Below are 18,416 nucleotides of genomic sequence, written 5' to 3'. Positions count from 1 at the left end.
TGATAGGAAAAGATATTCATAGACTGAAGGTGAAAGGTTGGGAAAAATCATACCACTCATATGGACTGCGGAAACAAGCAGGAGTGGCCATACTCATATCTAATAAAATAGATTTCAAGCCAAAGTTAATCAAAAGGGATAAAGAAGGACACTTCATACTGCTCAAGGGAACCATACACCAACAAGACATAACAATCATAAATATATATGCCCCAAATAATGGTGCAGCTGTGTTCATCAAGCAAACTCTTCTCAAGTTCAAGAGTCTAATAGACCACCATACAATAATCATGGGAGACTTCAACACACCTCTCTCACCACTGGACAGATCTTCCAAACAAAAGTTAAAAAAGGAAACTATAGAACTCAATAACACAATTAACAACCTAGACTTAATTGACATATATAGACTATACCACCCAACATCAAGTAGTTACACTTTTTTCTCAGCAGCACACGGAACCTTCTCAAAAATAGACCATATATTATGTCACAGGGCAACTCTTAGACAATATAAAGGGGTAGAGATAATACCATGCATCTTATCTGATCACAATGGAATGAAACTGAAAATCAATGATAAAAGAAGGAAGGAAAAATCAAGCATCACTTGGAGAATGAACAATAGGTTGCTGAATGATCAATGGGTTTTAGAAGACATCAAGGAGGAAATTAAAAACTTCCTAGAGTTAAATGAAAACACAGACACAACATATCGGAATCTATGGGACACATTGAAAGCAGTTCTAAGAGGAAAATTCATTGCTTGGAGTTCATTCCTCAAAAAAAGAAAAAACCAACAAATAAATGATCTCACATTTCATCTCAAAATCCTAGAAAAAGAAGAGCAAAACAACAGCAAAAGAAGTAGAAGGCAAGAAATAATTAAAATCAGAGCTGAAATTAATGAAATTGAAACAAAAGAAACAATTGAAAAAATTGACAAAACTAAGAGTTGGTTCTTTGAAAAAATAAATAAAATTGACAGACCCTTAGCCATGCTAACGAAGAGAAGAAGAGAGAGAACCCAAATTACTAGTATACAGGATGAAAAAGGCAATATCACAACAGACACTTCAGAAATACAGAAGATAATCAGAAATTATTTTGAATCCTTATACTCCAATAAAATAGAAGATAGTGAAGGCATCGATAAATTCCTTAAGTCTTATGATCTGCCCAGATTGAGTCAGGAGGATATAGACAACCTAAACATACCAATAACAATAGAGGAAATAGAAGAAACCATCAAAAGACTACCAACTAAGAAAAGCCCAGGACCGGATGGGTATACAGCAGAGTTTTACAAAACCTTTAAAGAGGAACTAACACCAATACTTTTCAAGCTATTTCAGGAAATAGAAAAAGAGGGAGAACTTCCAAATTCATTCTACGAGGCCAACATCACCCTGATTCTGAAACCAGACAAAGACACTTCAAAGAAAGAAAACTACAGACCAATATCTCTAATGAACCTTGACGCAAAAATCCTCAATAAAATTCTGGCGAATCGGATTCAAATACATATCAAAAAAATTATACACCATGATCAAGCATCCCTGGGATGCAAGGCTGGTTCAATATACGGAAATCAATAAATGTTATTCACCACATTAATAGACTTAAAAATAAGAACCATATGAACATCTCGATAGATGCAGAAAAAGCATTCGACAAAGTACAGCATCCCTTTATGTTCAAAATTCTAGAAAAATTAGGGATAACTGGATCATACCTCAACATTGTAAAAGCAATCTATGATAAGCCACAGGCCAGCATCATTCTGAATGGAGAAAAATTGAAGGCATTCCCTCTAAGATCGGGTGCAAGACAGGGATGCCCTCTCTCACCACTTCTGTTCAACATAGTCCTCAAAACACTGGCCAGAGCAATTAGGCAGACGAAAGAAATTAAAGGCATAAAAATAGGAAAAGAAGAACTTAAATTATCACTATTTGCAGATGATATGATTCTATACCTAGCAGACCCAAAAGGGTCTACAAAGAAGCTATTAGAGCTAATAAATGAATTCAGCAAAGTGGCAGGATATAAGATCGGGCTCCAAATTCCTCAATAGGACACCCATAGCGCAAGAGTTAACAACTCGAATCAACAAATGGGACTTACTCAAACTAAAAAGTTTTTTCTCAGCAAAAGAAACAATAAGAGAGATAAACAGGGAACCTACATCCTGGGAACAAATCTTTACTCCACACACTTCAGATAGAGCCCTAATAACCAGAATATATAAAGAACTCAAAAAATTAGACAATAAGATAACAAATAACCCAATCAATAAATGGGCCAAGGACCTGAACAGACACTTCTCAGAGGAGGACATACAATCAATCAATAAATACATGAAAAAATGCTCACCATCGCTAGCAGTCAGAGAAATGCAAATCAAAACTACCCTAAGATACCATCTCACTCCAGTAAGATTGGCAGCCATTAGGAAGTCAAACAACAATAAGTGCTGGAGAGGATGCGGGGAAAAGGGCACTCTTGTTCATTGCTGGTGGGACTGCAAACTGGTGCAGCCAATGTGGAAAGCAGTATGGAGATTTCTTGGAAAGCTGGGAATGGAACCACCATTTGACCCAGCTATTCCCCTTCTCGGTCTATTCCCTAAAGACCTAATAAGAGCATGCTACAGGGACACTGCTACATTGATGTTCATAGCAGCACAATTCACGATAGCAAGACTGTGGAATCAGCCTAGATGTCCTTCAATAGATGAATGGATAAAAAAATGTGGCATTTATACACAATGGAGTATTACTTTGCACTTAAAAATGACAAAATCATAGAATTTGGAGGGAAATGGATGGCATTAGAGCAGATTATGCTAAGTGAAGCTAGTCAATCTTTAAAAAACAAATACCAAATGACTCCTTTGATATAAGGGGAGGAAACAAGGACAGGGTAGGGACGAAGAGCTTGAGAAGAAGATTTACATTAACAGGGTTGAGAGGTGGGAGGGAAAGGAAGTGAGAAGGGAAATCGCATGGAAATGGAAGGCGATCCTCAGGGTTATACAAAATGACATGTAAGAGGAAAGGAGGGGTAAGACAAGATAATACAAATGGAAGAAATGATTTACAGTAGAAGGGGTAGAGAGAGAAAAGGGGAGGGGAGGGGAGGGGAGGGGAGGGGGGATAGTAGAGAATAGGACAGACAGCAGAATACATCAGACACTAGAAAGGCAATATGTCAATCAATGGAAGGGTAACTGATGTGATACAGCAATCTGTATACGGGGTAAAAGTGGGAGTTCATAACCCACTTGAATCAAACTGTGTAATATGATGTATTAAGAACTATGTAATGTTTTGAACGACCAACAATAAAATTAAAAAAAAAGAAAGAAAAAGTGGAACCTCTCCTGAAAGTTAGTCCCCAAGTTGCTGAGTGTCACAGGAAAGCAAGGGCAGCATCCTGGCGTCCCCCCCTGCCCTCCAGCCTCTCACTCCCAGCAGCCTCCTCTGCCCAGCAGAACACACTGTCGGTCCTGGGCGCCCCCATGGAAGAGAGGAGGGGGCCTGTGAGCCAAGTAATGTGGACAAGTCAAAGGGCCCATGTCCAGATGTAAATGTGTTGTCCTGTGGACCGGGCCAAATGATGGTCCCCCAAAGGTATACCCATGTCCTGGAACCTGGGGATGTTACCTTATTTGGAGAAGGAATCTTGCAGATGTAATTAACTGAATGATTTTAAGATGAGGTCATCATCCCAGGTCATCTAGATGAGTAGTGTTCTCATAATTTTTTTTCATTTTAGCACTTTTTAGTGTAAGTTATATATGGTTTCTTCATTCCAACATCTTCTCAATTGTCACTTCTTTCTATTTTCCCTTTTCCTTCCCCACTTGGCAAGGTTTGGCCTTCCGTTCTAGGATCTTTTTGTGGTCTTCGCCAAGGTGTAGCCTGGCGATCACCACCTTGCTGGGGTGAATGCACATTTGGACGGCTGTGCATATGGCCTTTTCCCGCTGCACCTGTTCAATAGGGATGACATGATTCTTCTGTAAACCTGGACCAGTGTCCTCACCCAACCTGAACTTCATCATCTTCCTGGATGGGTGTAGATAGAACCTTATGCTTCTGTCTCAGCTCTTTGGAGAGGGGAAGACATAATCTTCCTGCGAATGTGGGGAGGTGCATTGAAATGCCTTTTGCAGTTTTTGTTTCGATCAAAAGTCACAAAAGCATTGAACTTCATTTTGGCCGCAAAAGGGAAAAGGTCTACGCGTATCTTTGGGTTTTGTAAGTTAACTGAGTAATGTCCTTATAAGAGACACACAGAGGAGAAGACACAAGTAGAGACAAAGTGACCAGAGGCAGAGAATGGAGTGGTGCCGCCATGAACCAGCCCCCAGAAGCTGGAAGAGGCTGAGACCAGCCTAGAGAGGGCATGGCCTGCTGACAACTTGATTTCGGGCAGGACTTCAAGAGGATTTCTCTCTATTGTTTTAAGCACCCTGTTTGTGGTGATTTGTTACTGTAACCACAGGAAAAGAATGTATCCTCCTATGGACATTTTCATTTAATAAACACCATATATTGATTGATGATAATTGTATTAGACACTGTCACTGCCCCTCGCCATCTGAAACGCCACCCAATGTTTTGGGGTATATTGTTTCACTTAGGTGCAATGATCTAGGCTATGAAGTTCTAGTCTTTGCAGACAGGCACTGGCGGGCAGCAGTGCTTGGGCAAGGAGTGGCTGCAACCTGGCAGCAGAAGCTGGCCCCGCAGCTGCCACTCCTAGGAGGCTGATCTCACACCAGCTACTGCCAGAGAGGAAATGAGTGTTTTCCATAGGGCTCCACTTAATGTACAGTGGCTTAAAATGGAGCCTATTTTAAATGCATCATCTGGTTTAAATTCATGCACTGAAAAGGATAAATACCATCCCCCTCAGAACATCAAAGCCCCCATCGTCTTTTCCTCCACCCCTAGATAATGTAAATACCAAAGCCAAGTCTTTTGGTGTTTCAGAAATGTTCAAACCAAGAGTCCTGACTGTTAAATCTGGAAAAAAAAAAAAAGCAATTTTCACATGGGATCTTGAAATACTCTTTCTATAAGTCAACCGTTCCTGTTTTCTTGTAAACCGTGAGCTCTGGTTTAGTTAATACGTACTGTCAATTAAACCTGATGCACAGAAATGACACTTTGGAATTCCCTGGTGGTGTGTTTGGGATGAGTGTTTCACAACCTGGCTCCTCTACCACGTAGGAAACAGGAAACGCTTCTTCATGTTTGGAAACATAATTCAACCATGTTAAAAACCAGTCTGGGGTACATTAAGCAATCAAGAGTTTATTTGCTATTCGGCCCTCATAAAAAGATGTTTGCCACTGTTGGTGTTTTCCCTGGACGAATCATTTCTGGAAATCAAGAAGAAACTCACCTCTTTCCTTTCTATTGGCACATTATAATTATACATATCATTGGGCTTCAATTTTTTTTTGTTACATATTCACACATGCACACAACAAAATTTGGTCAATTTCATTCCTCAGCACCTCCCCTGTCCCCTTCCTCTACCCTACCAGTCTGTCTTCCATTTTCATGAGATTATCCCATCCCCCTTTCTTTCCTTTTTTCTCTCTACTTCCACAGAGGAGAGAAAATATATGATTCTTGATTTTCTGATTTTGGCTAATTTTGCTCAACATAATGTTCTCGAGTGCCACCCATTTTCCTGCAAATGACATAATTTTTTTTAAAAAAAATTTAAATTTGTTTTAATTAGTTACATATGACAGTACAATGACCTTGACATAATTTTGTTAAGAAGAAACTCAACTCTTGAAGAAAGCCAGGGAGAAGTTAGATGCCATCTCCTTTCACTTTGTAAAAAGGAAGAACCATTCTAATTTGCCCTCAGCCAAAATGCTGAAGTTGCCATCTCAGTTCCTGCAGGGGAAACAATGCCCAGAAGACCCACTTTCCCTTCTACTATCCTGTGATCCCCAAAACAAGGCAGGTCACCAAGGGCTGCATCTTTAGTTCCTGGTCAGACATAATGAGATTTATTCCCAAGTGTTCCGATTCTGATTCACTCTCTTTAGAGGCAAAAGAACGTCTGTTTTTCCTCCAACCTGAAATTACCTTGCAGGACTTTGGGTCATTAGGGAATCCGAGAATTCCTCCATGAGAGCCCAGTATCTGTTGATGTCTTCCAATATATCTCAAGTAAATGTGAAGCCTTTCTAACTGGATTGAGTGACATTTACAAGGGGCATCTGGGTAGGAAGCAGTAAATAGCTTTAGGAAAGGGGCAGGGTTATCTTGAATTTGTAGGTCTTGCAAATATTTATGCAAGGTGCTAAAAAGTAGCATCTTCTCTTCTTAAAATTATTGGCCAAAGTGGGCTTATGACATTACTTTGAAAGTAAATATTGCTGCAACATTCTAAATAGATTTATTAGGCCCGTCACCAGCAGCCAAATATTTATGTAAGCTCTGTGGGTTGAAAAGGTAGTTTAAGGAGACTGTTTCAACCGCAACTTTGTAAATGTTTAAGGTAATATCCTGTCTCTTTGAAACCTTCCCACCTAGCCATATCATCATATTTATAATGAAGAGACAAACTACTCAGAGTGATGCATTATTTCCTGCCTTCCAACATTAAGCTTCTGTCCTTTTATCACAGCTGAACAGAAACAAGAAATGGTTTCAGAGAAAGATCCTTCCATGTACTACCTGGGGAAACGTCACCAAAAATATTAACAGTCCCAGTCATGAGAGGGAGAAAATAGAACCTTAAGATATTAAAAAGGGGGGAATAATTTTAAATATTGCAAATAAGTCTTGCTTAAATGCATTTAAAGTCTGCATTCATCTTTTTCCACTTTTTTATTGGTGCATTATAGTTGTACATAATGATGGCATTTGTTGTTACATATTCATACTTGAACACAATGTTATTTGTGTGCAAATATGATTTGGCCAATCTTACTCCCCAGCACTTTCCCCTCCTTCCCCAACTCCCACCCCTTAATTCAGTTTCTCCACTGATTTCTCTTTGATTTTGAGGGGATCACTCCCAACCTTTTTTATTTCCTTTTTCCTCTCTAGCTACCACATGTGAGAAAAAAAATATGACCCTTGACCTTATGAATTTGACTAATTTTGCTTAGCCTGACAGTCTCTACTTTGCATCCATTTTTCTGCAAATGACATCATTTCATTTTTCTTTATGACTGATTGCGTATATAGACCTTGTTTTCTTTACCCATTCATCCATTGATGGACCCCTCAAGCAGTTCCATAGTTGGGCTATTGTGAATTGTGCTGCTATAACATGTATCAGTGTAGTAAGATGACTTTAATTCTTCAGGATACATTCTGAGAAGTGGTATAGCTGGGTTATATGGTGGTTGCATGCTAGGATTTTTTTTTTAATTTTTAGTTGTATATGGACATAATGCTTTTTATTTAATTTATTTATTTCATGTGGTACTGAATATCAAACCCAGTGCCTCACATGTGCTAGGCAAGTGCTCTACTACTGAGTTACAGCCCCAGCCCTCCATGCTTAGTCTTTTAAAAATTTTTTATTTGTTCTTGTTAGTTATACATGACAGCAGAGTGTATTTTGACATATTATACATGCAGCTTCAATTCAGATTCCTGGACCCCCTTGTCACTTAACAAGTATTAAATGCACAAAAGGCCATGGCCCCACATTATGGAGTATAACTTCCCATTCTTGTGATTATGCATGATGTGGACTTTTACTGATCATGTATCATATAGGAACATAGGACAGTTATGTCTGATTCATTCCACTGTCTTTCCTGTTCCCCTCCCCTCCCCTTCCCTTCATTCCCCTTTGTCTAATGCAATGAACTTCTATTCTTCCCTCCCTTACCCCCTTATTGTGTGTTAGCATCTGCATATCAGAGAGAACATTCCTATGCCTAGTCTTTTAAGGAGCCTCCATACCATTTCCATAGTGGGTTGAACTGATTTTCAGTTCTACCAACAGTGTAAAAGTCTTCCTTTTTCTTCACATCCTATCCAGCATTTATGATTATTTGTATTCTTGATGACTGCCATTCTGACTTGTGTGAGATGAAATCTCAGTGTAATTTTGATTTGTATATTTGTTTTTAAACTAATCTATTTTGCTGTAGATGTGCCTCAGTAAATGTTAATGAAGTTTGGTCTCCAAGTCTGGTCTAGTTGTCAGAACAAACTCTGTGTGTGTGTGTGTGTGTGTGTGTGTGTGTGTCTAGTTGAGTGAATTCTGGACTTTACTAAGCTATGATCAGTTCCATTTGCTTGTGATCATGTTGGTCTCAATATCAGATTATGGCATATCAGCAAAGACTCTTTGAGTTGCAAGTATAAAAACCAAACTCAAATTGGCTCAAACAACAAGAGCCCTGCTAGCATTGGCTAATAAAATGGAAAAGGCCAGGGATACAGCTTTAGGTGCAGTTGGATTCAGATATTGAGCACTATTGCTAAAATCCTTTGCTCTACTTTCCTTTAGATTGGCCTTGCTCAGACAGCTTTAGCTGCTAGAGTAGACATGGTGAGCAGCCACAGCTCTGGGTTTTCATCTACCAGCTTAGTGCACCACAGACAGAAGCTTGCCCTATACCAGAAGACATGTGTCTTCTCAACAATCATCGTGAGTTTATGTAGCTTACCCAGAACCAGGGACATCATGTAGTGGTCATCGTCAGCTGTGATTTACCCCATCAATTGAAAAATCAGAAGATGTAGTTATGAGGGGAAAAATTAATCTGAGTGAAGTAACAGAAAAAGGGGTTTGGCTAATGGATGGGGAAAGACAATCAAAACGAACCAAACTCAGATCATGAAAGACTAATTGGTATGTGCGTTGAGATATTGCTTAGAGACCAGAAGCCACCTGTGAATCTTGTAGTCAGTGACCTGGCCAAGACCTCACTTCATGCAGGGAGAGGATGAGGAGGACAGCAAAGTCATTCATTTGTGGGTTTACAAAATACCCATCGCTGAATATTTCTCCAGATCTGCCCAAACTTGCTAGCATCCAGAAAGGATTAACCTAATACCAGAGTCAAGGACTAGGACAGTTTATACAAACATGAGCCCTTTTTCTCTTGAGCTGCATGTGAAAATTCAGATTCCTGGACCCCCTCATCATGCTCTCTGGATATGGGATATGTACATTTTAATAGGTTGGATATCTGCATTTTAGCATGCTTCCTAAGAGATTTTTTTATGAACTGGTTTCCATGAGAAAATCTTTGAATTTGGGGGTATGAGATATATGCTTCCATTTAATTCCGTTTGGAACTTGCTTGTCACTTAGCAGGTATTAAATGCACAAAAGGCCATGGCCCCACATTATGCCTAAAATATGGATAGGGTATTTAGGAAAATAAGATTAGTGTAGAATGAATTATTGGCCATCAACTCTTCACCTCAAGAACCACATTCTTGCCTTGACCTCCAATTGGCAGAGTATATCTTTGCTTCTTGACTTTGAGTTTAGTCATGTGACTTGCTATGGCCAGTGGAGTCTGGACAGATGTACATGATCTCAGAGAAGACTTAAGAGACCTTCAGTATGTCCACTTGTCCTCTCACACTTCCCACAGAGCCCAAGAGAAGCTTGCCCTGAAATGAGTTGCTGTATTGCATTCTGAGACCAAAGTGCACACATTAGAAGCATATCTCCCCAAATAAGTTTAGCCGGCCCCACTAGTTAAAGCAAAGCCTTCCCCACAAGTCAAACCTACTTCAATGGACCCCAAGATTGCTGACAGATTCATAAATAAGAAAAAGCAATTACCATTTTAAGTCACTGAATTTGGGGGTGATGTGTTGCATAACATTGTTGGAGTAACGGCTACTAGCCAGTGTAATCAGGGGTTGGATATGTCTTTGGGGGATTGGTTAGGTTGGGTTGGGGCTGATCCCCTACTTGTACTGAGAAAAGCAATTTGGAGGACAAGCAGTTGCCACTTCATTAGGAGGGGTCTCTTCGGGTGAAATGTGGCTAGCTCCACCCAGAGGAGATGAGAATGAGACCTGTGTTTACTAGTTTGTTTGTTTGTTTGTTTTGGTACCAGGGATCAAACCCAGGGGTGCTTAACCACTGAGCCACTTCCCCAGCCCTTTTTTATATTTTACTCAGAAGCAGGTTCTCTCTGAGTTGCTTAGGGCCTCACTAAGGCTGAGGCTGGCTTTGAACTCACGATCCTCCTTGCCTTAGCCTCCGGAGCTGCTGGGATTACAGGCATGCACCACTGGGCTTGGCAGAGACCTGTTTTTACTGTTGGCACCATTGCTGTCGATAACAACTGGGTGCACCTACTGTAGGCCAAGTGCAGCATGGGAGTGCAAGAGGCCTGAGAAGGGCCACAGCTCTAGAAACATGGCCACTACATTGTGGGGCTATACATGGCTCTTGTTTGAAAGATTATCCCAATGTATTGACTCAGATTGTCAGATTTCTCTTGGGAATCCATATAGGGAAAAATTCTCCCTGATTCTACCTGCCATCCTAATTGTTACATCCAGCAAGCCTTCAGCACAGAGGTTCCCAAGGAGCCAGAAGTAGGAGGATGACCTTACCGTGGGTGACCCTGCAATCTCTCCTCACTGCCAGTTCCTGAGGGTTTCAGGTTAGCAGAGCCAAAAGCTCACTTGATGTATTAAGTACAATCAAATGCTCTTTCCTCCCTGGTGTCCCTATTCTCAAGTCCTGGTTGACTCTGCTCCCCAGGATCAACTATACAATTTACAGGGCTAGATATACAATGAAATATCAGCAGCAATTCAAAAATTGAATTACAAGACAGAACCATAGGCCATTAAGCAAATATGGCCTCCTCTGAGCATGAGGCCCATTGTAATGTCAGGCCTCCTGCCAGGAAGCTGCCCTGCTGCCCACAGAAAGGTAACTCAGCCAGTGCCTATGCATGTGTTAGAGGAACCACCAGCAGAGTCCACTCCCGGGTACAGCCCCTCCGTTGATCACTCGGCCAGCCTCCAGGGTGCCAACCACTTCCAGACTTCCCCTCAGGCGGTGGTTAAGCCAGTAAGGGCCAACCCCAGGAAGCAATCGGGGTTGCCTCCTGCCAGGCAACTCCAGGTGCCCAATGACAAGGGTGGGTGCCACGGTGACTGGGAACCATTCTGCAATCCCAGCACCCTGCCTGCTGGGCTTTTGCTCGCAACCATTTAGAAAACATTTCTGTGAGCCCCCCAAGGTGCTTAAAATGCAGTCCAGACAAGGCTGTGGGTTTGAGCGATCACAGCTGTATTTAAAGATTGCGTAAGAGAATCAGCAGCTTTTCTACAGAGGCCAGGAGACCTGCCCGGGGCTCAGGACCGCACGGAAACACTCGTGCAGGCTCCATGAAGGTAAGAGAATTGCCCTAAAGCCTCGAGAGCTGCAGGGCTCTGGGATGCGTACACGCAAGGCTGCTCATCACGTGCAGACATTTGGCCAACAGGCCTGCCTTTGAAGTCCTGGCAGAGCTGGGGCAAGCTCTCTGCTGGAGAACATGTGGCTGTCAGTGGGAGGAGGGTAGAGTGGAGGCCTGTCACTCCTCCCCCAGAGTGAAGCTGCTCCTTTGTTTTCCCTATAGAAATGCTGCTAACTCACAAGCTCTGAAGGCTGCTCTACTCTTTATTGTCTTCAAAAAATTCAGGACAGTGCTTAAGGCCATGGAGAAAAGGGCCTAGTTTGTGTGCTTCTTGTGGCCCTTGAATGAGATAAGAAGGGGGATGATTTGGGTAAAGGTGGGCATGGTCTAAATCAGTGGTTCTCAAAGTACAGTCCCCGGACCAGCATTGTCAGTGAGCTGCAAACTCTTAGAAATGCAGATGCTAGAACTTGCTCCTTACTGCAGCATGATACTCAGTGGACCAACCCTCTTTTCTGCCCTCCTCAGCCTCCAGTAACCACAACTGTATGCTCAAGTTCAATGAGATCAACTTTTTGGATGCCATGTGTGCGTTCTGGCTTATTTCACTTGACATAATGTCCTCCAGGTTCATCCATGATGCAAATAACAGGATTTCATCCTGAGGGTGACTACAGTTGACAATAAAATAGCAAAATGTTTCAAAATAGCTCAAAGAGCGGATTTTGAATGTTCTCACCATGAAGAAATGATAAATGTTTCAGGGGACGAATATGCTAATTACCAACACAATGTACACATGTATCAAAACATCACATTGTATTCTATAAATATGAACAATCATGTGTATAAATTTTTTTAAAAATGAAATACAGATTCTAGATGTCACTAAATCTATGAAGCAAAAACCCTGAGGACCCAGATCAGTAATCTCTTTTGACAATTGCTCTTGGTGATTCTGATGCACCCCTGGTCAAAAATAGACCTTCATTGCCTTCATGTTAGTTTGCTAGGGATGTCACAATGGAATGCAGCAGACTGGTGGCTTACACAACAGAAATTGTCTTTCTCATGGTTCTGAAGCTCAAGGTGCTACAATTGTTGCTTTCTAGGGAGGCCTCTGTCCTTGGCTTGCAGATAGCTGCCTTCTTATTGTGTCCTTGTGGGGCCTTCCTGGATGCCATAGCACCCTGGTGTGGCTTCCTCTTCTGTTGTGGACACCAATCATGTTGGATTAGGGCCCCACACTTGTGGCCCATGTTGTCTGAATCCCCTCCTTAACAAATCTGTCTCCAAATAGAGTCACACTGATTGTTAGAGCTCCAATATATGAGTTGGGAGGGACCCAAGTAGTCCATAACCGTCCACTATCATATCACTAGTTTTTAACATTATGCTTTTTTAAGGACTAGAATAACAATACACAGCAGTAGGTCTGGCAAACTTCCATTTGCCGGGTACTGTGCTAAGTGCTTTACATGCATGAGAATCCTTTACTATCCCTATTTGGCCATTTGGGAAATAGGCTTGGGGTTGAGTTATTTGCCAAACCTTACAAATGATGACAAAACCAGGCTCTAAACACCAGAAGTCTGGCTCCAAAGTTTGAGCTCTTAACCCCTACACAGGTAGTAGTCGCAGGTCTCTGTCACCATTCCTATGTGTTGCTGTTGTTGTTATCAGCATATTATGCATTTTTTATTCTTTTATATAGCTGTATAGCATTACATTTGTGGATATGCCTTCATGTAATCAAACATTCCTCTAATGTTCGAAGTCTAGGGTTTTTCCTAGGCTTTAGTTTTTGTTTTGTATGTAATTAATATACTATACGATGTTTTGATATACATAGTAAAATGTTTACTACTCTAAGCAAATTAGCATATGCATCATCTTATATGGTTACCCCTGTGTATGTGTGTGTGTGTGTGTGTGTGTGTGTGTGTTAAAAGAACCTAAAATCTCTCCTTAACAAATTTCTGTTATGCAATTCAATAGTACTAACTATAATACTGTGTTGGTCAGCCTTCCGTCGCTGCAACACAACACCTGAGAGAGTCAATTTAGAAGAGGAAATGTTTATTTTGGTTCACAGTTTGACTGTGACGGTTGCAGCCCAGGGTCAGTCAGTTGGTGCCTTTATCTTGGGGCCTGTGGCAGGCAGAGCATTATGGCAGGGAGGGCATGGTACAGCAAAGCTAATTGCTTCATGGGAACCAGTAAACAGAGAAGCATTTGAGCAACATTCCCTTCAAGTGCATTTCTCTACGTGCCTAGTTAACCACACTTTCTAAAAGTTCCACCATCTGTCAACAGTGCCATGGGCAGGTAAATAAGCCTTTAATACATGAAACTTCAGGGGATATTCCAGACAAATTTTACAGTTTTCCTACAGTACATTAGACTCCTAGAGACTTCTCCTACATAACTGCAACTTTGTACACTTTGACTTTTACCATTCCATTCTGGTTTTTTTTTGTGTGTGTGTGTGTGTTCAACTTCTGTTTATTTTAGATTTCACATGTAAGGACATACAGTGTTTTTCTTTCTGAATCTAACTTGTTTTCACTTAGCATAATATCCTCCAGGTTCATCCATATCACAAATGGCAGGATCTCTCTCTTTTTTTTAGAAAGCTGAGTAGTATTCCATTGTTTACATATGCCACAATTTCTTAATCCTTTCACTCATCAATGGACACTTAGGTTGATTCCATATCTTGGCTATCGGTGAATAATATTGAAACGAACATGGGGTACAGATGTTTCCATGAGGTACAGATTTCATTTACTTTGGGTATATTCCCAGAACAGTGATTGCTAGGTTCATATAATATATCTCTACTTATTTTTAATTTTTTAAAGAGCTTCCATATCATTCTCTGCAATAGCTGTGCCAATATATATCCTTACCAACTACACAAGGGTTCGCCTTTTTCCCACACCTTTACCAACACTATCTCTTGTTCTTTCTTTCTTTTTTTTTTTTTTTTTTTTTTGGTGCTGAAGATTGAACCCAGGGCTGTTTGAATGCTAGGCAAGAGTTCTATCACTGAACTACACTCCCAGACTATCTCTTGTGTTTTTGATAAGAGCCATCCTAACAGGTGTGAGATGACATCTCACTGTGTTTTTAATTTGTACTTTGTGATAAGTGAGGTTGAGTGCATTTTCATATGTCTGACGGCCATTTTTATGTCCTCTTTGGGGAAATTTCTATTTTAGTTCTTTATCCATTTTTAATTAAATAATTTGGGGTTTTTTTGCCATTAAGTTGTGTTGAGCTCCTTATATGTTTTGAATATTAACCCTTTATCAGATACAAGGTTTGCAAATATTTTCTCCTAGTTTGTAATCCGCTTTTCATTTGGTTTAATATTTCCTTTGTTATGTAGAAGCTTTTGGTTTGATGTAATCCGACTTTTTTATATTTGCTTTTGTTGTCTGAGCTTTTGCTGAAAGCCAAAAAATTATTAAGACCAATATCATTCAACTTTTCCCAGATGTTTTCCTATAGGCGGTGTAGTAGGAAAAAAAATGCTAATTCTACATTAGCTACTTGTCATTTTTGAGAAGTGGAAGAAAATAAAACTCGAATTAAGCTTAATAACACAGAATCTGCTAGCTGTATGCCAACTGCTTAATTAAACGGGACTCAATCACTAGGTAGTCATGTTTATTTTATCCACAGCATGGATAGAACATAAGAGAGGAACTCTCTTTGGCTCTTCTGCTTTCTGAAACAAGAAGGGAAAAGAGAACACCAGTGAATTTTCCAAAACAATACTTTTTTTTTTTTTTTTTGGTAGCAAAAGAGAAACTAGTTGCAAAGGATCTAGAATAGGAAACCCCCTACACCACAGTTAAAACATGGCAATTTCAAGAGAGACATAAAGAAAGGTGGAGTCAGGCTGCTTCCTAGGTTTAAGAATCCAGCGTCACAGACTGTCAAGGATCACGTCTTGTGCCTCAGCTCCAGCAAATCCAGTAATGAGGTATACTAGAGGAGAAAGACCTGAGTTTCCACCCAAACAGATTGCTACGTCCCTCCCATCGTGAATCCCTAAAATAACTCTGCTGTGCCTTAATGAGACATGGTTGGGATGGAGGATGCTCATAGTAACGATATTGTTTCACACGTACCTGTAGCACTTCAGCAACTATGTCCAAACCAACCCAGATACAGAACCACAATGTGGTAGTGATACAGTTCCAAATAGGATTTAACTGAAATATGGAACCATCTCCTTCTTTATAATGGCAGCTCCCATTTATTAACAACTTACTGTGTGTGAGCCATTATCCTAACTGAACAGTAAAGGGAACGGGAACACATACCAGTTACTGCATAGCTTGTTTGTTCCCAGTTATGCTGTTGGTAACTGAAGGCACCAGAATTCCTACTTGGCCATCTGTGCTAGAGCCAGGGCTTTTACCCAGAGTTCCACCTCCTCTCAAATGCAAACTGAAATGAAATTTGGTACTTACAGAAGTGTGTCAAACACTTCTGCTTTAACCAATAACAGAGACCAGGATCTGAAAGGAGCCACAGAAGTTCACCTGGTTTGGCCCCTTGGCCACCATCCAGAGAAGGTGTCACCACCAGGAGACGAAATGGCCAAGGTTCTCAGGAAAAACAAAACCAAACCTGACCACGTTTATTCAACCAATAAATGGTGGCTAAATCAACAAGCATGTATGAAGTGTGTGTTCATTTTACTGAGTCTTGTGGATCATAAATCAGAGTAAGTTCCAGGAGCTTTGTGGGGCCTCCTCACTGGGGTCTGTTTGGACCACCCCAAGGCTGGGCTCACCATTCTGTGGGAGCCTGGCTCTTACCCACAGGACTCCCAGGGCCTGGCACACAGTTTCTTTGCTGGTGGTTGTGCTGGCCTGGGCCCAGGGGTTGCTGGGAGGCCTCTCTGTACACATACCCACCCCTTTCCATGGATCCTTGCAGCTGAGAACAAGGCTGCTGCCAACATCTAATGGAATACCCACCCCCAGAAAGCAGGGCTGTAGGCAGTGGCCCTTGTGGGCATGGCTGGGTTATGGGACGTCTACAAAGAGGAGCCAGGGCAGACACGACCAGGGAACCAAAGAACCATCTCTTGGTGGGAGACCATCTCTTGCTGCTGTTTGGCATGAAGTGAAAGGTCTGGTGAGGACACCAACGTGCACTTGAAGTGAGCTACTGGAGAAACAGACCTCTGCTCCCTGGGACCAGACTGGCATCCCTCCTGAAACACCTAACGGCACATGTGGTCTCAACCAGCAGTGCTGGGAAAGGTGAGTGCCTGGGACACGGGGTGAGGACTCTCGCATGTCCTGTGGGCCCTGAGGAGGGGAGCTGGTGACGTGTCCTATGCTAGGGGATTTTGTATGAGAGGGCCTCCCGAAAGGGTGAGGTGACCCCAAGAGAGAACCACCCAGAAAGCAGAGGCTGGGGTTGGAGGCAATCTTAGCTAGTTAGAAGAGGCCCCTCCTCAATGGACATTCAGATGGGAAATCTTCAGCGCTGAGGGCTCCAAAGAGCCCAGGGGCCAAGCCAACCTTGGGGCACACAGAAACAGATTGTAGCTCAATTGCTACAACTTGACCCATTTTCTCTTATTCCTCCAAACTCCCCACTACCAACACCCGATCCTGACCCCGAGAACAAAACTGGACCTTCCAGTAGTGGAGGCGGTGAGGAAGGGAGAAGAGATGACCAGGTCCCTTCCACAGAGGCAGGTCAGAGCTGAGGGGACAGAAAACATTCTCACTGGATGATTTTAGGGTTCTAATATGGGACAGGACTGGACTTGTAATATTTGAAAATGACCAGGCCTCCATAAAATCTGTCTGAGACTTTACTCAATGGACACTGAAGACGAATTCAAGTCCTCAGAGTTTTTGATGGGTAAGAACTGGAAAGGAAAACGTTGCTTTCTGGTTCGAATTTTTGATGTTTATTTCGCTCAATCATACATAAACATCTCTCTCTCTCTCTCTCTCTCTCTCTCTCTCACACACACACACACACACACACACACACACACACACCTCTCTTTCCAAATATTTCAAAAGTCCGAGGAAGTCCAAATAGGCGGGTTGGTGCTGGGTGGTTCAAAGATGAGGTGGTGTTACCATAGTTGTAGGAGCGTCATCAGGTCCACCCAGGTTGAAGATTGGAAGTAACCCATGCCAAGGTTATTTCTTGGGTCCTTTGTGAAGAGATCATGGCCAAATGACATCAACAAGGTAACAAGAGCACAGAGGATGGGGGATGGTGTGTTCAGGCAGAAAACTCCGTGTGGTCGATTCAGGGCCCAGTGCTACTTTGTAGCAGGTGATCGGATGATTCCATTTCTTCTAGTGGACATTTTGTAGGCTGTCTCACATTGTCCCTGGAACCATTAGGACATACAGGTGGCGTTTTCAAGTAGTAACCATTTCCATCACGTAAGTGACTTTATGAGTAGGGAAAATCATCCTCCCTTCTCATAAAATACCATCAAGTTGCCCTCTCTTAAAAGACTCCATCCTTCACAGAAGAGAGATTTTGTGTCATCACAGACAACTTATTTTCTACTAGAGCCTGTTTCTAATAGAATCATATGTTCACTTTTTGTCACTGTGACCAAAATACCTGACCAGAACAACTTAGAGGAGAAAAAGTTTATTTTGGCTCATGGTTCCAGACCCTTGGTCAATGGTCACTGACTGCATTGTTCTGGGCTCAAGGTGGGGAGAATGTCATGGCAGAAGAGCCTGGTAAAGGAGCAACACTCACCTCAAGGTGGCCAGGAAGCAGAGAGAGAGGGAAGGGGGCCACAGGGAAGCTGCACCCTGTCTCCACTGGGTGGCATGTACCCAGTGACCCCCTCGTCCAGGCATGTCCCCCCTGCCTACAGTTACCACCCGTCAGTCCATTCAAACTAGGATGGACTGATTAGGTTACAGCTCTCAAGATCCAATCATTTCACCTCCAAATATTCCTACATTATACAGGAGCTTTTGGGGGACACCTCGTATCCAGACCATAA

At 41.9% G+C, this 18,416-nt stretch overlaps 1 pseudogene; it reads right to left on the bottom strand.

The window, feature by feature from the left end:
- Nucleotides 1–3,811: 3,811 nt before the first annotated feature.
- On the bottom strand, nt 3,812–4,221 carry LOC113180511 (large ribosomal subunit protein uL24 pseudogene; annotated as a pseudogene).
- Between the last annotated feature and the right edge of the window lie 14,195 nt (nt 4,222–18,416).

This window comes from Urocitellus parryii, chromosome 10 (genome assembly GCF_045843805.1).
Source record: "Urocitellus parryii isolate mUroPar1 chromosome 10, mUroPar1.hap1, whole genome shotgun sequence".
In the NCBI taxonomy this organism is placed as follows: domain Eukaryota; kingdom Metazoa; phylum Chordata; class Mammalia; order Rodentia; family Sciuridae; genus Urocitellus; species Urocitellus parryii.
The sequence above is the reverse complement of the archived record's forward strand: the minus strand, read 5'-3'. Positions and strand labels throughout refer to the sequence as shown.